A 20,348-nucleotide genomic window follows, 5' to 3' on the forward strand; every position below is an offset into this window, starting at 1 on the left:
TCCACATCCGAGCCGCAGTTTTTGCAGTTTGGATGCGGACCCATTCACTTCAATGGAGCTGCAAAAGATGCATTCGTTGCTCCATTCCGTGGTCCGCAAAAAAAATAATATATATATATATAACCTGTCCTATTCTTGTCTATTTTGCAGACAAAAATAGGAGGTTATATCAATGGCTGTCCGTGCAGTTACGCAAATTGCGAACGCACATGGATGCCATCCGTGTTTTGCGGATCTGCAATTTACGGACCGCAAAACACACAACGGTCGTGAGCATGAGGCCTAATACTGATGATCTGTCCTCTGCTCATTAGTATTAAAGTCTGGATAGGTCATCGGGATCTGATTGTGGGGATCTGGCACCCGGGCGTATGTAAAAATCACTGGGCCCCATAGTAAGAATCTGAATTGAGCCCTCTTTTGAGTGACCCATAGCACCTGTTAGGATACATGCACATCTGCTGCAGCGGTTCCACCAGAAGCCTCTGTCCCAGATTGTGGCAAAAACAAAGGGCAAAGTACCATTGCAAGCTGGATCTCGACTGACCCCATTATTGTGAATGGGATCTGGCATGTGCCAACAGTGTTCGGAATAGGCTGGATTTGGCGATTCTGGTATTGTGTTCCTATGCTGGAGCAGAAGACCGAAATCTGATTGCAAGTGAGTACAAAGCCTTCCCCCATAAACTGTGCCTGCTGCTGTGCGAGATTGCATGAACACTGTTATTTTGCTGTTTGGCCACAAGAAGACGCTGTTTCCCCACACAGCTAAACAGACTGCTCAGATTTAAATATTCATAGGAGGTGGAGCTGTGTGTCTAGAGGAAGGAAGCTGGCGTCCATCTTAGTTGCAGACTGAAAAAGTGTGTGAGAGAAGAAATCCATTAATATCCTAGCGTGGAATCACCCTTTTGCGACCAGGACTGCAGCCAAGTGAAGGAGTACAGCTGCCAGGATCGCTGAAGAGCAAAGCAACGGACCCTGCGGTACCGCACATGTGTTGCGTCAGCCTTTGTTCAGTTTGCGGTCACCAGCTGAGAGACTGAGATCAAACCTGCCGTTTTGGGAAAAGGGAGGGGGAAATCACTGTATAGGCCGGTAAGATTGTATGCTTCTGTGTCGCACCACGGGCTAGCCTGTATCTCACACTCACAAGATTGTTCTTGTTCTTCAGGGTAATAACACGTATGGCAAGGCAGAGTTAACTCTGCTCGCAGTAGCTAAATTGCGCAAGTGTTTTCCGGCTACCATCGTAGAGCGCCGTGCTGTGCGACACAGGGGTCTCAGCCTTCGGGCTGAGTGTATGTAATCCGATTTTATGTTCACTGCATTTGTGAGTGTGTTTGATATCCCGTAACAATAAAACAAAGTCTGTTCTATAAGAGCTGGTGTCAGTCGTTTTCCTTGTTCGTGACTTCGCTGTATCCTGGGGAGCCCACCCCGGTACACGGCTTACAGCTGTTTCACCCTTACCACCATCAAGTGTTAATTTAGGGTTTATGCTGCTGGCAGAGCGCAATCTGGGCCTGGATCAGATCTTCACAGAACTAGACTGGAGTCTGGACTGGTGACGCTGCTAGGTCATGTTAGGTCTGGATTGGTCAGTCAGGTCACAGTGAGACGAGTGCTGGCAGAGGAACAGGGCCGGAACAAAGTAGTTTAGTGCCCCAGGCATATTAGGCAAATGGCGGCTCCTTGTAGAAATAGGACAGAGGACAGGTCATCAGTATTATGGTTTTGGAAAAACCCTTTGGCCTTTTTCACACGGGCGTTACGGATTGGGGCCGGATAGGATGCAGGTGCGTAGCAGGGAAATCGTGCGAGTGAGCGCACAATTTCAGTCAGTTTTGACTGCGATTGCGTTGCGTGGTTCCGTTTTGCACGCACGTGAGAAAAAACTGAATGTGGTACCCGGACCCGAACTTCTTCAATGAAGTTCAGGTTCGGGTTAGTTGTAGTGTAGATTTTATTATTTCCCTATTACAGCTCAGGAGGCAGTTGATGGATTAAACTGAGCATGTGCGGCCTTGTCAGTGAGCAGGTCAAAGAAATAAGAAATAAACAAACTGCAATGGCACTATACCGATGCATTTTATTGAATAACTCAAAAGCTATGATACATTTTTAATAACATGAAATTACAAAAGTATTCAGATCTAGGTGATGGTTTGAAAACTGTAGAATATTTTTCATGGGACAACCCCTTTAACTGGTCATTTGCATATGTATTACACGCACTAAGTGAAAGGTATCATTACATTCAGCTGAGGCAGCCCTACAAGGCATTGTGTCTGGTGTATCATTGAATTTCCTCCTTTCCTTAAACCCCCACTCCAGACTCCTTCCCCCTATTATCCAGGACTGTTGGCTACTATGTGATCTCTTAGGACACCCCCTGCTGTTTCGTACTGACCACTGGTACAAGGACATGTCCCATCAAATGACACCCCCACCACCATGCTGATGTCACTATGGGAAATATGATGAGATCGCCAGTGATGAGCAGCAGGGGCAATATTCAAATTTGCGATATTTTGTGAATATTTGGGCGAATATTCGTCATATATTCACAAATTCGAGAATTTGTGATCTCCAGTCATTATTTTCTTGATTGTGAAAAATCGGCAATCGGAAAATTCACGATCAACACTACTCCTAAGGGTGCATTCACATGACTGTATAAATGGATCTGCATCCGTTCCGCAAATTTGCGGAACGGGTGCGGAACCATTAATTTCAATGGGGCCGCAAAAGATGCGGACAGCACATCGTGTGCTGTCCGCATCCGTTGTTCCGTTCCGTGGCACCGCAAAAAAGATAGAGCATGTCCTATTGTTGTCCGCAACCGCGGACAAGCTTAGGTATTCTCTATATAGCTCTGGCCATGTGCGGTCCACAAATTGCGGAACGCACAAGGCCGGTATCCATGTTTTGCGGATCCGCAATTTGCAGACCGCAAAACACTTACGGTCGTGTGAATGCACCCTAAAGTCAAAGATATTGCAACCTTCTCATTGGCCCACAAGCAAGAAGCAGTGAGGGATCATGGGTACTGATGGAAAAAAAATATCTAGAATATTCGCGATTACAAAGATATAGCACTATATTGTAAATATTCGCGAATTCTCGAAGTGCCAATATTTGCTATAAAATTAGATTAGAATATTCGTGATCAACACTAGAGGTCGCTATGGCAAGCAGTCATTGGCTGCCATGGTCATGTGACATGTCTTCACTATGGACAAGTCTTCACAGTGGATTGTCGACAAGGAGCTCATCGGAACTCGGAAACATGGTGGCACGGTAACAAACAAGAATCAGTAAGGTACAAAATGTAAGAAGAACATTTCTTAAGCCCCCAAAACCTTATTAATGTCGTAGTGATTTATAAATATGGAGGTAATGTACATTGCTGTGGTGTTACACTATATTATGTGACTTACGGTACATCGGTTTTCAGTCATGTCTTCTCAGGAGTCTCCATGTTCAGTAAACAGTGACGTTTGCACCGCAATATGCTGTGGAATTAGGACAATTTATTTCAATATTTCATTTTTTTCTCTCAGATTTTTGAGCTTTTACATAAAATTTACCTCAGGATCGAGGAACAAGCCTAAGAGGAAACACTAGGTCTGTGTATACAGACAGAGCTGAGAAACAGAGAATTACCTATACCAACCAATCAGATTCCAGCTCTTATTCCACTGCAAGGTGAGAAATAAAAGCAGCTTTCTGATTGGTTGCTATGTTCACCTCACCTTCTTGCTGCAGTAGTAGTTTTTATAATCCTGTTTTTACCCAAAAATTCTCAGAAATTAAGATAATTTATACATTTACCTCATTATTTCATTTTTGTACCTCAGTTTTTTGCATAAAATTTACCTCAGGATCAAGGAACAAGCCTGACAGGAAACACAAAGCATAGTTTATAAAGCCAGAGCTGTTAAGAAGAGGAGTTACCTAGACCAACCAATCACATTACAGCTCTTATTTCACTGCATAGTGAGAAATACAAGCAGCTTTCTGATTGGTTGCTATGTTCACCTCACCTTCTTGTGCAGCAGTAGTTTTTTTAAACCGGTTTTCACCCAAAAAATTCTCTGGAATTAAAATGCTTTATCAATTTATGTCAATATTTCATTTCTTCACCTCAATTTTTGGAGTTTTTACATAAAATTTACCTCAGGATCGAGAAATAAGCCTGACAGGAAACACAAGGCATCGTGTATACAGCCAGAGCTGAGAAGGAAAGGAGTTACCTATACCAACCAATCAGATTCCAGCTAGTATTCTACTGCAAGGTGAGAAATAAAAGCAGCTTTCTGATTGGTTGCTATAGGCACCTTACCTTCTTGCTGCAGTTTCCACACACACAAAAAAAAAAAAAACTCTGTAATGAAGATAAATTATCAGTTTATCTCAATATTTTTACCAATTTTTTTCACTTTTTACATAAAATTTACCTCAGGATCAAGGAACAAGCGTGAAAGGAAACACAAGGCATGGTGTATAAAACCAGAGCTGAGAAGGAGAGGAGTTACCTATACTAACCAATCAGCTTTTAGCTCTTATTCCATAGCATAGTGCGAAATAAAAGCAGCTTTCTGATTGGTTGCTATGGGCACCTCACCTTCTTGCTGCAGTAGTAGTTTTTAATAAACCTGTGTCTCGCTTGTATTTCCTGTGTATGATGTAACCCAGCTTTCCCACGTTCAGCTGGAGTTGTCATTTTTACACCCTACTCCTAAAAAATGCAGGGAAAAAAAAAGCCACTAGAAACCTTCAGGTGAACCCACCCTAAGGCCTCATTCACACGTATGTGGACCACGGTCCGTGAAAACCCATCGTGCCGAGTGCATGGCGTCATTGTTTACCATGACGCCGCTGTACAGTAGTACACTCGTATAGATTATACGAGTGTAGTACTGTACAGCGGCGGCAGCACAAAGCGCACGGTGTCATAGCAACCAATGACGATGTGCACTCAGCAGGACGGCAGGCTGGATTTTCACGGACCGTGGTCCACTTATGTGTGAATGAGGCCTAACACAGAAGGGAACCACCATGGTAGTTATCACTAGGCTTTCGCAGACCCCTGAATGACAAACCTGCAGCTACCATCCTCTGCTCCGGCACCACCAGCATGATTTGCCAGGCTTTGGCATTCCAGAACCTGGAAAAGTTGGGTGGCCACACTTGTAGGAGCTGTACTGGCGGCCAGGCTGGTTATCACCCCACCGTCATTAAAAAAAATAGAACTTTTTAAAAATATAACACATACAGTTTTTAAATAGATATACATATATATTACAATATAGCTTACATAACTTATGGCACAAGCATGATTCTCATGTGGCATGCTGAGACTTGTAGTTCCACCTTAGTTGGACACGGGAGGCTTGCATAATTGGGCATTTAAACTTGAAATCACATTATTGTTGCAGGACTGTGGGAAGAATCTTATTGAAAATGCGCCAAGGTTTTCCTACCTGATGCACGTCCCCTATACCAGCCACGCCGCAGTGACCATGCTTCCAGTCAGTGCATGTGGCCATCTGGGCTCTGCTGCTTCAGCCTGGTTTGGATCAGGAACATTCAGGTGGGTGCAAAATTCCTAGCACCTGTGGAAACCTTTTTGCAGTCTGCTACTCTGCTTGGCAGTATGCTCCTGGTGTAGAACCTGCTCCTCCTCTGTCCTGTAGTAAGGTAAGTGCTCCGTCCAATGCATAAAGTACATACCGCACCTTTAGGATACTGCAACCTTCTGCTGGCTATAAGTGTTTGTATTAGGTCTCATGCACACAGGACTGATGAAAATCTCATGCACACAGAACACCCACCGGGGGGTCATTTATAAAGTGATTTGCGACTACTTTAGTCGTAAAAAAACTCGCCCCTTTTTTGACTGGACATTCTATAATATTTTGTCGCATGGCCGGTCTTACGCTGTGTTTGACAGTTGGGCATAGCATAGGCATGTCGGGGGCAAATTTACTAACTTTTATGCCTGGAAACGGGTGTAAATTATGGTGAAAAGCTGGTTTTAGTAAATGACCCCCACAGTTCTGGGCTATGTTCACACATTTAGGACATGATGAGGATTTAGGCATGACTTCTGCATCTTCATCCCTTAAATACAAGTGAAAGGAATACTTCAAAACCCATTTCATATGTTCTATAAAAAAAATTGAAAATCTGCATGGATTTTTGTCTGCATTGTGGGGGAAATAAAATTGCAAGAGTAAGGCCTCATGCACACGATCGTGTGCCAGCCGTTCCGTGCATTGGGGGCTGCAATTAGCGGTCCTCAATGCACAGGCACCATTCGTGCACTTACCGCAGACGGATTCAGACCCATTCAAGTGATCTGTCTGCACCTCAGAAAAATAGAATATGTCCTATTTTTTTTCTGTGCAGAGGCATGGAGAGAAACCCCATGGAAGCACTCCGTAATGCTTACGTGGGGTTCCATGTCTCTGTTCCGCGCCGCTTCTTAAGATTGCAGACCCATTCAAGTGAAAGAGTCTTCAAACAGTGGGCACATGGCCGTGCATTGTGGACCTCTATTTGCACTAAGCGGCACGGGCGCACACATTCGTGTGCATAAGCCCTAATAAGCATGCACATTACATTACAATGGTGCTAAACCTGGAGTGTGTCTACATAAAAACCCACTGCAGAAGCCACAGCGCAGAGGTTTCTGCCACATATATCCCACTTTTTTTTTTTCCTGACAAAATCCTCCATCTGAACATGCCCCTAGGGTGGCTGCACACAGAGGGACAGATTTAGGCCTCATGCACACGGCCGTTGTGCGGCCGTTCCGTGCATTGGGGACCTCAATGCACGGGCAACAACTTGAATGGGTCCGTGGTATGTAAGCACTGCGAATAGAGATGAGCGAACTTCTGTTTTAAGTTCGGCGTCTAAAGTTCGGGTGCAGGTTAGCGGAGAATCCCGATATGGAACCGGATATGGATTCCGACTTCCGTTGTGGTCCGTGGTAGCGGAATCAATAATCGGCCACTATTGATTCCGCTACCACGGACCACAACGGAAGTCGGAATCCATATCCGGTTCCATATCGGGATTCTCCGCTAACCTGCACCCGAACTTTAGACGCCGAACTTAAAACAGAAGTTCGCTCATCTCTAACTGCGAACAAATATGCCATGTCATATTTTTTTGCTGTGCGGAACAAGGGAAAGAAACCCCACTCAGTAGTGCTTCCGATGTTCCGTTCCGTGACTCCGTTCCACATCTCTGGAATTGCGGACCCATTCAAGTGAATGAGATCGCATCCGTGATGCGGGGTGCACACGGCCGGCAGCCGTGGATTGCCGACCCGCCGTTTGCGGGCCGCAATACGGCCATGTGCATGAGGCCTTATTGTGTAGAAAATTGCATGAAATACACACCAAAACTTTACAAGAAAGTTGCATAAATCTGCACTACTTATTGTGTTTTTGACACATTTTTTTATGCATTTTTTATGTGTATTTGCAAATTTTCCACAGATCTCACCCTTCATTTGAAAAGGGTGAAATCCAAAGCTAAAACCACAAACATAATTGACAAACTGCGGATTTGGAAATCCACACTGCAGATCAATTTCCACATAGAAAAAATCTGCAAAGTGTACGTGAGATTTGTGTAATTTCGTATACCTTGCTTGTAATGTACTACACTGCGGTTTTTCTGTGCGGAAAAACCGTGCATATGCTGCATAGTGTGCAGGGACCCATAGGCCTCTTTCACAGGGGCGTCATATTTTTGGCCCGGATTTTTCTGCGCGAGTGCAAAACATTGTATTGTGTTTTGCACTCGCGTGAAAAAAATTGCGCATGTTTGGTACCCGAACTTCTTCACATAAGTTCGGGTTTGGGATCAGTGTTCTGTAGATTGTATCATTTTCCCTTATAACATGGTTATAAGGGAAAATAATAGCATTCTGAATACAGAATGCATAATAAAACAGCGCTGGAGGGGTTAAAAAAATAAAAAATAATTTAACTCACCTTAGTCCACTTGATCGCGAAGCCCGGCATCTCCTTCTGTCTCCTTTGTTGAATAGGACCTGTGGTGAGCATTAAATACAGGTAAAGGACCTTTGATGACGTCACTCGGGTCATCACATGGTACGTCACATGATCTTTTACCATGGTGAATCACCGCTCATGTGCACAGCCCCATAGAAATGAATGGGTCCGGATTCAGTGCGGGTGCAATGCGTTCAACTCGCGCATCGCATCCGCACGGAATACGCGCCCGTGTGAAAGGGGCCATAGAGTGTATTGTGACATTGTAGCACAGGTCCCGTCATAAATGAGGCTCATCCTCCGGTGGTTCATGCGTCTAAACAGAAATCTATGGCAGCTCTGAGCTGCCATAGATTTCTGGCTTCATTTCAAGTTTGTGGCTGGTCACTCCCCCTTCCTGCCCTTACCACACCCCATTTTCTGAAAAGTAGCCAGGGTGGCGTAAAACTGCCCTTTTGCATTTATAAAGTCGCAAATACATGTGTTTGTAACTTTTTAAAGCCATTAACTACAGGTAGAATTTTAATCCTGTAGTGGAGCACAAGGCAAAGACTGACACTTTTTAGCCTTATTGGATAACACGGATAGTTGCCAAATGTCTTGAATTTGCCGGGACTGTCCCTGATTTTCAGAGACAGACCAAGCAAATTTGCTCTGTTCCGTACTAAAAATGGTCTGGGCTAGCACAAATGGGCATTACCAGTGGGTCTGGTTCGTTCCCTGTGGCGGGGCCTATATACCGCAATTTTTACCGACTGAAATGTTGGTAAGTATTTTCTGGCGGAATTTCTTTTTGTGCGGATTCCACAGACGGAGTCAGACCCATTCAACTTGAATGGCTCCGCGATCCCTCCACACCGCAAAAAATAGAACATGTTCTATTTTTTTGCTGGGCGGAAGCACGGAGAGCGTAGCTCTTTCTGGACTGCAGACCCATTCAAGTGATGCCATGAGCACACGGCTGGTGCGCGCATATTGCGGAACTGCTGTTTGCGGGCAGCAATATTGGCACGCCTAGACAACGGCCGTGTGCATAAACCCTTAAGCTGATAAATCTGCTTTGTGAATGTACCCCTGGGCTACTTGCACACAGCAAATCTGCATCGAAAATTCACAAAAAAAATAGACATGGTGCAGAGTTTCAGAATCCGCTCTGCAGGCCAATTACCGCTCTTAAAATTTCAACACCGTGTCCATGAGATTTTGTTAAGTTCATCTACTTAGCTGCAGATTTTATGCATGCCAATCCATGCAGCATATGCACCGTGTGCAAGTACCCCTAGGGTACCTACCCATGTTGTGGATTCCTTTGTGGAAACTACACAATATAGGAGTGGCTGCACACAAAATCCACATGAAATTTGCACCAAACCACGAAACAAAATGCACATAAATCCCCATTATTTATCATGTTTTTTTGTGTGGTTTTATGTGGTTTTTGGTGCAGATATGATACAGATTTTCAGCAGATTTTACCCTTCCATTGAGAAGGCAGGTCAATTTCTGCAGCTAAGAAAATGTACATGAGATTTTTCTAAACTCATACACTTTTCTGGTGTTGTATTACGCATGTAATTGCGTGCTATTGGTGAGGTTTGGGTGCAAAAGCGCACAGAAATTTGTGCGGATCTTCTGAGTGTTCACCAACACCGATGTGAAGGTACCTTCAGGCCATGGATTTTAAAATGTAGAGTGTGAAATTTGTTGCAAACCAGCAGTTTTCTAGCAAGCTTTTTAGCAACAAAACCCACTACATCTGGTTATACCCTTAGGGTACATGCATCAGATATGTGTAGTACCCAAAGAGGGGCACTACCATTCTTAAACCTAGCTACTGTCTCTAATGGCTAGCAAAGAATGTCATCTGTGTATTTATTTCCAGGTCCTCTGATACTGTGTCTTAAAAATATTGCATTGTATTTCATGCACTGTGCCTGGTTGTCCAGCAGGTGGCAGCAGGCAGATAGAGATCTTTAGATAGAATAGAACTTACCATTCCATTCCCTCCCCCCTTCCTCTTTTGGGCAGAAATAGGATAGTCCTGCTTTCTATCAGGGGAGGGCTTGCAGGGAGCTATAGTTGAGTTCAAAGGAGATGAGACATGGCACAGTGAGGGTAGCGCCCCCCGTCATGCAGCAGGAGTCTTCCAGGGGAAGCAGCTCATAGAGCACCACAACTCTTTGAAGTTTATTGGAGTTGGAGTATTACAAAGGGATTAACAGTCAAAGGCACCCCATTCAAAGGTACCAGAACTGCTAGAAAGTACAGTAACCAGACTGAAGCCAGAGAATAACACAGCAGAGAGAGATAAAGCAAAATATTCAAGTTCACCTGCCTGTTTACCCTTAGCCTACTAGAGCCAAGAGACAGATCAAGTATTGTTTGGATGACACAATGTTGTCGCAAGTTTATTCAAGTAACCCTGGGGGATCAACAGTATCCAGGTAGGAGCACTGTGACTCAAAACTATCAGGGCCACAACATACCACTCGGCATTCCTCACACTGGGACCCGATAGCGCCCATGGGAGGAAGCGGCCCATCGCATTTGACATCGCAGGTTTCTGTGCTGCAAATCTGCTTAGGCTACTTTCACACTAGCGTTCGATCGGATCCGTTCTGAACGGATCCGATCATAATAATGCAGACGGAGGCTCCGTTCAGAACGGATCCGTCTGCATTATATTGGCATATAAAAGCTAAGTGTGAAAATAGCCTCGGGCGGATCCGTCCAGACTTTCAATGTAAAGTCAATGGGGGACGGATCCGCTTGAAGATTGAGCCATATTGTGGCATCTTCAAACGGATCCGTCCCCGTTGACTTACATTGTAAGTCTGGACGGATCCGCACGCCTCCGCACGGCCAGGCGGACACCCGAACGCTGCAAGCAGCGTTCAGCTGTCCGCCTGTCCGTGCGGAGGCGAGCGGAGCGGAGGCTGAACGCCGCCAGACTGATGCAGTCTGAGCGGATCCGCATCCATTCAGACTGCATCAGGGCTGGACGGAAGCGTTCGGGTCCGCTCGTGAGCCCCTTCAAACGGAGCTCACGAGCGGACAGCCGAACGCTAGTGTGAAAGTAGCCTAAGGTACAGTACCAGCAAAGTGAATGAGATTTAAGAATTCTAATGTACACGCTGCATTACAAATGCTGCATGAAATAGCCTGCGTGCAGTGCATTTTGTAATGGAGAGAATTCAAGCAGCAAAACCAATGTGATCTATGAACTTTTATTTTAGTTTTGCTGCTGCAGACTTTCACAAAATATTAGAACTGGTCCTTTCAAGAATAAATGCACAGTAAGTGCGGCAAATCTGTGTGTCCTTGCATTCTCACTGTGTTTGTGGCCTGGCTTTGAGTTCCCATTAAGTAGAAAAATATATTTTTGCTTCAGATTGTCACATCTCAACTCCATCAAGGACATAGGGGGTCATTCACTATCATATATGCACCAGTTTTTTAGGCGTATATCTGTTGCGCCGCAATAGGCGACTTTTCTCTGCTCACGCCAGGTCTAAAAAAGGGGGCATGATGTGGGGCGGGAAGGGGACTACTGGCAGGCCCTTCTCAGTTATCATTTTCTACATCTGTTTTAGGTGTAGAAAATGGTCTAAATTTAAGCCAACAAGGAAGCTGCCTTACCTTTAGACCAGTAGTGGATGCGCCAAAGTTATATAGACGCTGGCGCCTCTACATAACTTCAGCGCATCCAAAGCCAGCAGAATGGGTTATTAAGACTGCTGTCTAAAATCCTGATCTTAATAAATGACCCCCATAGTGTATATGTATAGACAGTGCTCCATATTTATTAAGTGCCGCCGACCAGTTTTATAGATTGATGAGCTACTGAGCTTGTGCAACGCAGTGAACCTGGTACCAAGGGTCCCTGTTGGTAATGGTGGCGGTACCCAGGTGTAGAAATGACCGAGTGGTATAGGGTGGCCTAAAATGTCCTTTTAAGTGTACTTGTGTCACGGTGCTCCTACCTGGATATGCTGGGCCCCAAGCCTTGGCTCCGAAGCAGAGAAATAGGGGTCCAGACCTTGTAATGTAGTTGAATAGCAGCTTTACTTTGCATAAACATTCTCCAAAACGGTTTACAGACTTTATATTGGTCCCAGCAGGCTTTAGCATTAAAACTCTGGCAGGCAAACTCAACTTTGCTACATCTGTTGCTCTCTGGCTCTGCCTTACTGACAGGCTGGCTTGATAGCTGTATAACTTAGCTTCATCTTTATGCTGCAACTTCTCTCTGTAGTCTGACTCTAGATGATGCCAGGGAATCTCTCTCCTGGCTCCTGAGGTTTCCAGTTTCTTCCTCCAGGTCCAGCAGAGCTGAAAGTGCTCTGGCTGGCTTGCTGTAGCTTGGCATGGGCACGTCCAACAGCGACGTGCCCAGCACTTCCTTCCCCTAGCAGTGGGTAAGCTGGACTGCACACTAAACTAGTCCCCACTCTTCCTGCAGGAAATGGGGCTCGCCCACTCCTCCACAGAGGGGGTTAGAATGGAATGGAAAGCTTCATTCTACCTAACTGTAGCTCTGCCATACTTGCTGCCAAGTACTCCGTGTGCATTCCGTTTCCGTATGTCCTTATTTCCGTTCGCAAAAAAATAGAACATGTCCTATTATTGTCCGCATTACGGACAAGGATAGTACTGTTGTATGAAGGGCTAGCTTTTCTGTTCCGTATAATACGGAATGCACACGGATGTCATCCGCATTTTTTGTGGATCCATTTTTTTGCGGACCGCAAAATACATATGTTCGTATGCATGAGCCCTAAGTCTAAAAAGTGTCACAGTATAGAGCAGGTGAATAAATATATTTTTATCATTTTGTCACAGGTTGTCTGCCGCACTGGTGTTATTGAATTGTGGCATCCATAGAGGACAAACTCCATGCCCAAGGTAGGTGACAGCAGAAACTGTGTTTAATATGTGCAGCTATTCCGCTACGGATTTTTATGCAAATGCATTTCCAATTTGCTGTAGAGCTTCAGAGGGTGGAATCTGCTGCAGAAAACCACAAGATCAATTGACATGCTGCCGATTTGAGTATGTGGATGAGATTTTTTTTTAAATCCCATGCACTTTGCTATGGATTCTCCACACACCATACTGCTGTGGAGAATCCAATGTGTTTATGCTAGGTGTGGCCACGTGAATATTTCTGTGGATTCTTGTGGATATCCCCTTATATTATTGGCGGATGTTCAGTGGAAAAAGACTGTGCTTCCATTTCCCACCATTTTCAAGATCTGCGTTTGGCGTCAGTGAATAAGAACAGCTGAGGGTTTGTCGGGAGGCGGGAGAGGTCCTCGAAGTTGGAAAAATATTGTGGTACTTGAGGATGGGAGGGCCCCGCGTGAAGGATTGGACTCTCATGGAGGATCTGGAATTGAGGAATTAAAGGCGGCCATCAGTTGGTGTCTCCAAGCTGGGTTGAACGGCTGGGGGTAAGATGGAGTCGCCGATTTGGTTTGAGTTCTCTGGTTATTTTGGGGCTTCTAGGACCTCCCTCATCAGAGGTTAATTGTTTTTGGTTATTTAACTGTTATGTTGTTAGTTATTTATTTATTTAAATAAACGGCTGCTGTGGCCGATCATAATATGAACTGTGGTCTGTAGTTATTTGGTATGGGATTGGGGAAGTCGAGGGTGGTAAGGGGGGTTGTTGTATATATAAAAAACAAACAAGTACCTAATACCATTATCATGATGTTGCAGTCTTAATGTGCCCAGATCCCATCAATTGCTATCGTCTGAATGTTCCCTTATACACAGACATGCTCGGTTTGATGTGCATGAATGTCTTTTTAATGCCAACAGAGAAAGCGACTGTCTGACACCTCTTCTGTCAAAAGAAAAGGATCGGGCATTGGAATTGAGCACACCCGATCCTTATTTCCCCCTTCATTATCTCTTAATGCAGCAGGTGATAATTTACTGTGCATGGTGACCTTTAGGGTTAGATACTGGATGGAGCAGGGTCTTGAGTAGCCATTGAGCATATCACAATGTCTAAATGATTACCTCTCCAGCTATAAAAAAATCAGGGGCACACATCAGAGGATCCCAGAGATTGGCTTATGTCAGGATTCAGTGGGATGAGGTTGTGATGCTGTGAGTGTTTACTGTCCCTGCGTCTCTGTGGAAATTATCAGCGGCTTGGACTGGCACCTACAGTCTACACTCGGCTAAACATTGCAGAAATTGTTCTGACCTTTTTGAACTGCACTTGATAATTGATTATGGCGGCATTTAGCACTGACCAGAGGAGCCATCACAAGACTTTCACTGTCCATGAGTCGCTTTGGAAATGTCTGCGGTACACTGATTTCTGAAGTGTGCCACCAAAACGTATTTTTTTTTGCAATCAGAATATTGGTGTATTTTGGATGATATACGGCTCATCCATTGCATGATACAGAGGCCCAAAACTCTGTCCAGTTTTTTATTTTCTCACCATCTCTGCTAACAGAATGCAAATATTCTTACTTAAACCAGCCAGCTCAACACTTTACATGATTACGTTATTGGCTGATTCCTCGGGTACTCCTACTCCATTACTTTATTCTAAACCCTGCTGCATACCCCAACCCATAATAAAACACAAACACCATAGATGGATTTATTCGGCCACAGCAGCCGTTTTATTGAATACATAAATACATAACATAATAACAATAAATTAACCCAGACAAAGGAGGTCCTAGAAGCCCCAAATTTTGTCAACCCCACCCCAAAACAACAAGTCAAATCCACCTTGCCTCCAGCCGTAAAACACCAACTCAGAGACACCAAGTGATGGACAACCCCCTGGAACTGATCAAGTGCCCCACCATAAGAGTCCAGCCCCACTTTCAAATTCCAAGCCCTACCACCAGCTTTGAGGACCTCCTACTGCCAACGATGCGCAAATTGACCCTCCACCCTCAAGCTTGCGCGTTCCTCCACACACCTAAAGCCCTCTCAATTCCTCCCTGAAGCCCCAGCCACCACAAATCAATGCCTACCGCGTTTAGGTGATCCCCATCCAATCTCCAAAATTCGCCAACACTTGATTCCAACTCCAGATCTCCCACCGCTCCATGCCTAGCCACAAATTTATCAACTGCCCTATTTACTTTTATACGGCCTTTATTAATCCGGCCAACTGAATGTGCCTCCCTCCATCTCCTACGAGGTACAGTGTCAGACCAGACTGTGATCATATCCGTAAACAACGACCAAAGCCTCAAAAAAAATTGAACTTAATGTTCCGGATCAAATTCCTAACTGGCTTAATCCCCAAATCATTACCCCCAACGTGTAAAACCAAAATATCCGGGGACCTGTCTAAACGGACAAAATGGTGCACCTCCCTTAACCCCCCCCACAACATACCTCGAGACCTCAGCCAATGTACCAACGCGACGTTCTCCTTAAAACCCTTCGACCTAATGTCCGCCATAAGGGCCCCCAAAAAAACGAATGAGTGCCCGAGGATCCACACTAGCGCCGAAGAACTCCCTGTAACAGAACAAAACCACATTAAGCTCATTAACACATCACTTTGCCCATTAATCCAAACTTCTGCCTATTCTTTTAATCACATCATCACCCAGACCTAACCTTGCTGCTTCCGTCGCAGCCCTGATCCTGATAGAATGACCCGTATAATTCGTCGGATCCACACCCAAGCCCTTCAGGCACTTCCTCAAAACCGCCAAAAACTGGAACCGGGAAAAGAAAGAACAGTCCTCGTGCCTAAGGAGGGGGCCGTCCCCAAAACTAACAACCGACCTGTAATCCCTCAAACTCAGAACCGGACACAACGAACACCCTGACACTGCAAACAAACACTGCGCCCCCTACCTTCTAAATTCTAAAAAACCCTAATCTTAATCACCACTCTGTCCGGATACAAATCCACATCCTCCCTCAAAAGACCACCCTCACACCGAACACTTGTGCACACCAACTCCCCCAAGCGAAATGCCCCGAAAAACACTGGTGAAAAAGCCATTTTAAAGGGTTTCTACCACCAGAAATACTGTTATGTAGCTGACTGACATTAGCGATGTGCCCATGTCAGCACTACATAACAGTATGTTTCTAACAGTAGTTCCTACAGCCGTTTTTGTTAAAAACGTACTTTTATAGATATGCTAATGAGCCTCTAGGTGCTATGTGGGCGTCATTAGCACCTAGAGGGCTCCGTCCACTAACCATTTCAGCCGCCCATCGCGTCCCTCCTGCCCGCCCCGCTCCTGTTGATTGACGTGAAACTTCTCAGTATCGAGTACCAATTCCCGCGCCTGCGCCGTGCGCTTCTGTATTCGGCGCAGTGAGTGAATGCCGCGCTCCTGGTGCCGGCTTCCTCATTGTAACGTAGTTGGCGCAGGCGCAGTGATGAAGCCGGCGCCGGGAGAATACAGAAGCGCACGGGAATTGGTACTCGATACTGAGAAGTTTCACGTCAATCAACAGGAGCGGGGCGGGCTGGAGGGACGCGATGGGCGGCTGAAATGGTTAGTGGACGGAGCCCTCTAGGTGCTAATGACGCCCACATAGCACCTAGAGGCTCATTAGCATATCTATAAAAGTACGTTTTTAACAAAAACGGCTGTAGGAACTACTGTTAGAAACATACTGTTATGTAGTGCTGACATGGGCGCATCGCTAATGTCAGTCAGCTACATAACAGTATTTCTGGTGGTAGAAACCCTTTAAAATGGCTTTTTCACCAGTGTTTTTCGGGGCATTTCGCTTGGGGGAGTTGGTGTGCACAAGTGTTCGGTGTGAGGGTGGTCTTTTGAGGGAGGATGTGGATTTGTATCCGGACAGAGTGGTGATTAAGATTAGGGTTTTTTAGAATTTAGAAGGTAGGGGGCGCAGTGTTTGTTTGCAGTGTCAGGGTGTTCGTTGTGTCCGGTTCTGAGTTTGAGGGATTACAGGTCGGTTGTTAGTTTCGGGGACGGCCCCTCCTTAGGCACGAGGACTGTTCTTTCTTTTCCCGGTTCCAGTTTTTGGCGGTTTTGAGGAAGTGCCTGATGGGCTTGGGTGTGAATCCGACGAATTATACGGGTCATTCTATCAGGATCAGGGCTGCGACGGAAGCAGCAAGGTTAGGTCTGGGTGATGATGTGATTAAAAGAATAGGCAGATGGGAATCCATTAGGCTTAGGTCTTATGTTAGGTTAGGAAGTTTGGATTAATGGGCAAAGTGATGTGTTAATGAGCTTAATGTGGTTTTGTTCTGTTACAGGGAGTTCTTCGGCGCTAGTGTGGATCCTCGGGCACTCATTCGTTTTTTTGGGGGCCTTTATGGCGGACATTAGGTCGAAGGGTTTTAAGGAGAACGTCGCGTTGGTACATTGGCTGAGGTCTCGAGCTATGTTGTGGGAGGGTAAAGGAGGTGCACCATTTTGTCCGTTTAGACAGGTCCCCGGATATTTTGGTTTTACACGTTGGGGGTAATGATTTGGGGATTAAGCCAGTTAGGAATTTGATCCGGAACATTAACAACAACGGAGCCCTCTAGGTGCTAATGAAGCCCACATAGCACCTAGAGGCTCATTAGCATATCTATAAAAGTAAGTTTTTAACAAAAACGGCTGCAGGAACTACTGTTAGAAACATACTGTTATGTAGTGCTGACATGGGCGCATCGCTAATGTCAGTCAGCTACATAACAGTATTTCTGGTGGTAGAAACCCTTTAAACAAACGCAGCTAACCCAACGAACTACACACTAATTCTGCCTGCCTCCCAATTCTTAACAACAACTCAAATGACACCGGCCAACATTTGTCCTCACACATTTTCTTCCTCCTCCGACCCCTCAAAACTTGTTTTACAAAAAAGGTTTTTGATACGTCCGGGAGACCCCTAAACTTAAATCCAAAAGCCAGCCCTGAAATACATCTATTTACTTGGGCGACAGACCAACCCTTCTCTTTCATCTGACCCAAGAATAACAACAATGGGACCCCCCCCATCAACCCCCACTCCCATGCCCACACACCACTGCACTCAACTACACCATGCCTTATTGTATGCCGCCCATGTACCTTCACTCAATGACGCCTGCAAAAGCCCCCCTACAGTACCTCCAAGAGCTCCCAAAGTGACCCAACGGACACTCCAACCCTTCGGAATTCGCTTCTAGTGCCAGCTGATGAAACCGCTCCCACTGTGAACAAAGAAGAGCATCCGCGATACAATTATACCCCCCTGGCACGTGAATCGCCACCACCCACGCGTTAAGATTTTGCAATAATCGCACCACAGGGGGAGACGACGCGGTCAAAGTATTGATCGCCTGCACCACCCCCAGATTATCGCAATGAAAACAAATGTTCCTGTTCCTAAATTTATCAACCCATAGCACCACTGCCAACACTATTGGGAAAAGCTCTAAAAGAGACAAATTCTTAACCCAACCCTTGATCACCCATGATTCAGGCCAACGATCTGCACACCACTGCCCGTGACAATAAACTCCGAAACCCACCCCCCCAGCTGTGTCCGGAAACAATTCAAAATCAAAACTATCCACCGCATCGTCCATGACTAATGCCTGACCGTTAATTTTTTTTTTGAAAAACAGCCCAAACATTCAAATCCTTCCTCAGTTCCCGCCCCAACCTAATGAAATGATGTGGAGCCACTACCCCTGAAGTCGCCGCTGCCAACATTCTACAGAAAATAACCCCCATCCCAAAAACACCCCAACAAATGTAGGCTATTAGGGTTAACTTGAAGTAGGCGAAACGCCGCCTCAATGTCAGTTTTCGCCAATAGCGTCTTTTGATCCATGCCACAGCCGCATCAAATGATGTATAAACCACTGAACACAGTTCGGGATCAATACCATCATTGACCGACGCCCCTTTTGGAAATGATAAGCGGTGTTAGGTGTATCAGCCGAAACTTATTCGGCTCTTTCTTGGGTACTACACCCAATGGAGAAATTCTCAAATTAGCTAATGGTGGTTCCGAGAACGGACCATTCATCCTTCCTAACAAAACTTTCTTAGCTAATTTTTCGCACACTACCTCCGGGTGCTCTAAAGCCGAACGCTATTTTTTTTTTTCTCCAACAAACCACCGCCACAGGATTTGACTTGATAGTAAACCCCCACCTGAACCCCCTTTTTGACAACTCCGCTGATTCACGATTAAGGTATCTATTTAAAATCGGCTCCATCCTTTCCAACCGCACTGGAGTCAGACCCTTTAGCAGCGATCTCTGCCCTTTTTTGCCTATTACCTCTGAAACATCTGTTTGCCCCATGGTTACCAACACAGGATGCGCATTCATGCTTAAATTTGCATTTAGCGCCAAACTTACAGCTTCCTTCATTAAAAAGGAAGCACAAACCCTTGGCGGACGCCGTTGCGAGGGCAGACTGACTGGACCCTCCTGCATCCCCCCGAAAGGACTGCCCCTGCCTCCCCGGCGCTGTCACCCTTAACAATAAACCGATGTCCTTATGATCTCACCTCATATTGGGGCGGACCGCTTTCCTCTGCCTAAACTGCTCATCATAACGGATCCAACCCATACACCCTGTAAGCCTCCCCTATTGCATCTAGATAACAAAACAAGGCCGAGCAACACTCTGGAGTTTTCTACCCTATAACACTCTCCAAAATAGCAAATGCTTGTAACCAGTTTAAAAGAAGTGTGCGGGAACAATCTATATCGACACTTCTCATCCTTCTCGTCTTTCTTCCCTTCATCCTTCCTGTCCCTATGTAAATTAAAACGCTCCAATGGAAGTAAAGAAATATTTTTACATACTCCCCCTTCCAAATGCGTTCACACACCTCCTGTTTTAAATGCCTCCCCTTGAGCTGCATCACCCACCCTAGTTCTATCCTCTTTCCCCCCCCAACCTGAGTCTGAACAGACACTGAACCCCCAGCGTGAGATGGCATGCCACCTACTACCCCACTGCTCCCATCTCCTACCCCCCAAGCAGGCAACGGAGACATACCTGTTCTCCCCCCCCCCCATCCCGCACACCACCCCGCCAGGCTACCTAAAAGTTGCCCCAGACCCCCAACTAGCTTCTCTTGACTTCCTCCAGCACCGCCACCCCCGGCCACCTTACCTGGCTGCCCGGGCGCTGTGAACCCCGCAGCCGATGGTCCTGGTAGTGAGTAGTGACCTATGATGGCAGTTGTACTCAAAACTCATGATGGCAATCTCTCCCCTGGTGATCCCTTGGGCTGTGGCAGTAAAAGCAGAGCACCATCTTTCTTCCCTCACTTTGGGAGCTCCTGTCTGAGGAAAGTTGGAGTGCCCTTGAAGTTAGACGT

This window comes from Bufo gargarizans, chromosome 10, assembly GCF_014858855.1.
Source record: "Bufo gargarizans isolate SCDJY-AF-19 chromosome 10, ASM1485885v1, whole genome shotgun sequence".
Classification (NCBI taxonomy): Eukaryota; Metazoa; Chordata; class Amphibia; order Anura; family Bufonidae; genus Bufo; species Bufo gargarizans.